The sequence below is a fragment of the Carassius gibelio genome, chromosome B22 (assembly GCF_023724105.1).
Source record: "Carassius gibelio isolate Cgi1373 ecotype wild population from Czech Republic chromosome B22, carGib1.2-hapl.c, whole genome shotgun sequence".
NCBI lineage: Eukaryota > Metazoa > Chordata > Actinopteri > Cypriniformes > Cyprinidae > Carassius > Carassius gibelio.
This window is the reverse complement of record NC_068417.1, coordinates 8,816,113-8,821,714: the sequence shown is the minus strand read 5'-3', so window position 1 is coordinate 8,821,714 and position 5,602 is coordinate 8,816,113. Positions and strand designations below refer to the sequence as shown.

Here is a 5,602-nt window from a genome sequence, read left to right as displayed (position 1 = left end):
AAGCTGAACCTCTAGAGAGGCACTTTGGCAGAACTCAAGGTTGTTTTTCTGTGTCTCGAACCTGGTGATGACGAGGCTCTTCTGTCAGGTCGCGCTCACTGGATTTGTGTCGAAACTCTTCGAATTCATGGGCTGCTGATCAAAGCGGCTCCGGCGCGCCGATGAGACTCTTCGCTGACTTTCATCTCCACGCCGGGGCCTTTTTTGTTTTGGCTTGTCATTTCACAATGTTGCTTTCAAAGAAAAGTCATCATTATTTATCACAGGAACCTTTCCGATTTATTTTGACTAGAGAATAACGACAGCACTGTAGCAATAATTCATTCGCTTTTTATATTCGCAGCTCCAATCCGACTTGCATGTCTGTTTCAATTCGTTTGGTAACAATTACAGCGGATCTCAGATAAAGTTTGGCCCAACTCTTGAAATATGAAGCGCTTTGGAGTAGTTTTAGTAGGCTATACACTCACAATACACGTCAGTTTTAAACAGAAAAGTACATGAAGAGTCTAAGTCGTCTACATTAGATTTGTTTAATTTCTTCATTATTTAATATTTTCTCTTTATCATTATTATTATTATTTTGTGATTTATTTATTTTTAATTTTTTATTGGATATTTTTGTACAATCTTTGTTCTATTTTTAGATTTATTATTATTTTTAAAAATATTTTTAGCAATAATAATGGCTTTATTTCATTGTTCATTTTTTAAATACTCTTTTTTATATACATAAATATAAATACATTAGTAAATATTTATAAATATTATAAAATAAATCAATATTTTATACATTTTGTACATTGCTGCATGGTAGTAAAGGGGTTTTCTAGAGGTTTTTATCATGTTCTTACGTGCTAGAGAGTTTATTGCATTGCTCTACATTAGCGAGGGTCTCCTGAGCAGTTGCTTCCTGTTTTTGAGGTGAAAAGCTGCTTAGCTGTGGCACTCTTGAGCTCATCTTCAGCTGCAAATGCCCAGCCAATGCATGCATTACAGAAATCACATCCTACAGACTCTACATGAGGGCTGTTATGGGCTTAACGTGTGCAGCTAAATATTTAGTGGATTATCCTCATTACAGCTTGATCAGCCCTCCATAGCAATTAGCGCTTCACTGTTTCATCCGCATATCGCTGGCGTGGAGCTCTCCAGCACACACTGTTACACTGCATTCATTTATCTGTGTTGTGCATTGTGCGACTTAAAAGAAAGAACATTATTGGAATGTGATAGAGCTGGAATATATTAATATTTTTCAGCCTTAAGACAGTATTTGATATGCATCTCAATTTTAATTACTTTTTTCGTTTTTTTGCATTCAAAGAACCATCATTTCAACCAAACCAAGAAGATTCACAAAGCTTAGAGACAGTAGTAAACTAAAGTCAAAAGTAAAAAATATTATTTTTTTATTTAATTTATTAATGTTTATAAATATATATAATAAAGAACAAAATAAAACTGCTAAACTGTTTATCAATTTTTTTATATTTTTATTTCTAAATATTTTTAAGCTATGTAATGTTGTGTTGATGTGATTTGTTTTTATTCATATAAATATTATTCATAAACTTTATATTTATAAACGTTTTATTTATACAGTATTTATAAAAAATATTTTCAGACTTATTTTGCATAATATTTAGTTTTTAAATTATAGGATTATTTAAAAAATACTATTTATATATTTTTATTTATAAAAATAATTGTAACCTTTACATTTACTGTATAAAAATATGATTTGTGTTTTCTTTAAACTGTACTTTTTATATTAATTATTTTTTAATTATAGAAACATTTTTAACTTTAAATTTAATAAAGAACTATTCATATATTGTATGTATAAAAATTATATAATTTATTTAAAATTATAAAAAAGAATATTATATGTATAGTTTATTTATAAAACTTGTTTTTAAACTCCAGTAATTAATAAAGATGATAATGAATTTAAATAAATATAAAAAAAACAAAAATGATTCGCACAGTTGATGAACTGAATCATTTGTTAACCGACTCATTGATTCACTGAACCAGCTAATTGACAAACAGAATCAATTCACTGATTCATTTTGTTGTTGTGGTTGTTTTTGCTACTGATGTTAATTGAAATGTCTCTCTTTTATTTGTTTGCGGTCTCCTGCTTCTTCTGTCAGCCTTTTCCAGTGTCCCGTCCCTGAAAAGGCGAATTTCCATGTATATCCGCTCACAGATTGTGTGGTTTTACTCACTGATATCACACCACATGATGAAAACAGGTGCTGCTGCTCTATAAATACATGTGTTCTTGCAGGCAGAGGAGGAGGAGGAGGATGAAGAAGAGCAGTATTAGTCACTCTGTCTGCTGTAGATCCCTGGATTCACAGCCAAACCTTGACCGAAATACTCCTGAACCGCAGTCGCTCACCCACTGATGCTGCGACCGGTCACATCAGGACAAACGCGTTCAAAAACATGATTACTGCTTGATTTTAAAAAAGTAAGTATGTGTCTGTATATGTATTTTTAAATGAGCATTTTTGTATTACAGTAATGAAACAATGTAAAATTCTAATGTCATAAATATGTTCAGATAAACTAGCGTTCACCTAAAGGTCTTGAAGAACAGGACATCAGTAAAGTATAAGCGCTGAACATCTCCACTCATTCTTATGAACTCAGCGGCTGCAACAGAGAGCTTAAACCATCCCAAAAATCCCTTCAAACCCGACTGTCAGTTTATTGTTTGCCTGCCGAAGTGTCTCCAGAAGTCGGCCGAAGCAATAAGAAATCCCATCTCGTCCAAGACGAGACTCTGTTGTGCTTCAGTAATGGCTCCTGTGGTGTTTTGTTCTCGGCCGTTGTTCCTCCTCAGTTGTTACACCTCTGGAAGAAAAGCTGAGGCCGCGAATAGGCTTCTGGAAACATCTAACACCCAATATCTGACTAAGCGCTTCTCCCATCTCCGTCTGTTGGTGGCTTTATTCACTTGCAAGCTCACATCCATCAGAGGACGGGAAGATTAAAGCCCTCGCTCATATTTCCAGCCCAGATCCCATTTCATACCAAAGATAGAGTTCCAAGTTCATTACTAATGTTTTCCATCCAGAGGTTTTTTGCTAACTGACAAAAACGCTGTCAGCAACATGGATTATTTCCATAGGATTCACGATACTTAATTTGACCAAAAAGAAAAATGGTGGACTTTTGTTCTTTTAGTAATTGATCAGCTGGTGAAACTTGGGCGTTTTGTACCAGGATGGACATTATAAAAGGGATTGGTGACGTCAACCAAAAAGCACAAATTGTTTTGGATCAAATTGTGTAAAATAAAAAGGTCTATTTAGATTTCATGTTGACTTGAGCTACAGCTACAGGAAGTGTTCAATCCAGCAGATCTGTTTCAAATTCAAGTTGACTTGTCTATTGAGCCATAGGAAAAAATGTCTGCTTCTCCATTTGTCTGAAAAGGTGTCTGTTTCTCTCTGTCCAAAACAAGTATATACCTGTCCATTTGCCACTCTGTCTAGTCTGTCTGAATAAGTATCTGTGTCCATCTGAAAAAGTGTCTCCGTCTAAAATAGTATGTCGGTTTGTCTTCTCATCTTTCTACAAATAAGTCTCTCTGTCCATCTGAAAAAGTGTCTGTTTGATAAAGTCTGTCTGTCTGGAAAAAAATCTGTCTGTCTCCGTCCAAAAAAGGATCTCTCCATTTGCTTTCTGTCCATCTGAAAAAAGAGACAGTTTAAAAAAATTATATCTCAAAAAATGATGTCTGTCCATCTGAAAATGTGTGTGTGTGTTGGTCAGTCTGTCTGTCCAGTTGTCTCAAAAGAAAATGTCTGAATTATCTTTGTCTGTTTCTCTGTCTGAAATAAGTATTTTTCTACCTATCCATTTATCTAAATATATATATATATATGTCTGTTGGAAAGCACTTGTCTGTTTGTCTGAAAAGAAAAAGTGATTGTAAATTGCCTGTCCATTTGTAGAAATAACTTGTTTGTGTCTAGAAAGTGTCTAGTTCTGGTGCATCATGGGAGTGGCCAGTCACTTGAGTGACTCTGATTGGTGGATCTATCTTCGGGACTGTAGGTAATGCTGTCCTTCACTAGGCAACTGACAATTTCCTAACAAATGAAAATGTTTATTTTGTTTATTTTTATAAAATCACTTTTTTTTTTTTACAGAAACATGCATCACTGAACAAGCTCATTATCATACAAATAAGAAGCAAATATTTTGTTTCTGTAGTATCTGATTGAAATAAAGGAGCTGGTTCTCTAGAGAGTGTAATTTGGCTTGTTATTACAGAGGTTTGGTCTTGTGCGTGTGAGGCGGTACATCCTGGCGTGTGTGATTATCTCTTCAGCGTGGAGAACAGCACCATCTGTTTGGGTGTTCGCTGCTCAGGTACGTCACACCACCTGTCTGCGTCTCTCTCATCGCTGTCATCTCACAGCGGCCGCTGTCCACATCTCAAGCTTCAGGGTGTTTATAACAGAGCTGAGCTGAGCTGAGTGCTGACACGCGTTAAAGAGACGCTCAGACAGATGCATGTGCTGTTAGTACACACTACACTGACACCTGGGTAGGGTTTGATTAGCCTGTCTGTCTGAAAAAAGTGTGGGTCTATAAACTTTTAGAAGTACATAGTATCTACCTGTCTGTCAGTCTAAACATCTGTCTATCTGTCCTTCTCTGTCTGTCTGTCTGTATGTCTGTCCGTCTCTGTCTGTCTGTTCGTCTGTCCGTCCGTCCATCCATCCATCCATCCATCCATCTGTCGTTCTCTGTCTGTCTGTCTGTCCGTCTATGTATCTGTCCGTCTGTCTGTCTTTGTCAGTCTATCTATCTGTCTGTCTGTCTGTTTATCTCTCTGTCTGTCTATCTCTCCGTCCATCCGTCCATCTGTTTGTCCGTCTCTATCTGTCTGTCTGTCTTTGTCTGTCTGTCTATCTATCTATCTATCTATCTATCTATCTATCTATCTGTCTGTCTGTCTGTCTGTCTGTCTGTCTTTGTCTATCTATCTATCTATCTATCTATCTATCTGTCTGTCTGTCTGTCTTTGTCTGTCTATCTATCTGTCTGTCTGTCTGTCTGTCTATCTATCTATCTATCTATCTATCTATCTATCTGTCTATCTGTCTGTCTGTCTGTCTGTCTGTCTGTCTGTCTGTCTGTCTATCTCTCTGTCTGTCTTTCTCTGTCGATCCGTCCGTCTGTTTGTCCGTCTCTGTCTGTCTGTCTTTGTCTGTCTATCTATCTATCTATCTATCTATCTATCTATCTATCTATCTATCTGTCTGTCTGTCTGTCTGTCTGTCTGTCTGTCTGTCTATCTGTCTGTCTTTGTCTGTCTATCTATCTGTCTGTCTGTCTTTGTCTATCTATCTATCTATCTATCTATCTATCTATCTATCTATCTGTCTGTCTTTGTCTGTCTGTCTATCTATCTATCTATCTATTTATCTGTCTGTCTGTCTGTCTGTCTGTCTGTCTATCTGTCTGTCTTTGTCTGTCTATCTATCTATCTGTCTGTCTGTCTTTGTCTATCTATCTATCTATCTATCTATCTATCTATCTATCTGTCTGTCTGTCTGTCTGTCTGTCTGTC

General features: G+C 36.1%; 1 long non-coding RNA gene across 1 annotated transcript; it reads left to right on the top strand.

Annotated features, from left to right (window-relative positions):
* The first annotated feature begins 2,144 nt into the window (after positions 1-2,144).
* On the top strand, positions 2,145-4,389 carry LOC127987010 (uncharacterized). The gene is made up of 3 exons (XR_008161028.1): positions 2,145-2,482; positions 2,576-4,077; positions 4,173-4,389. It is a non-coding gene; the product is annotated as an uncharacterized LOC127987010 (long non-coding RNA).
* The last annotated feature ends 1,213 nt before the right edge of the window (positions 4,390-5,602 follow it).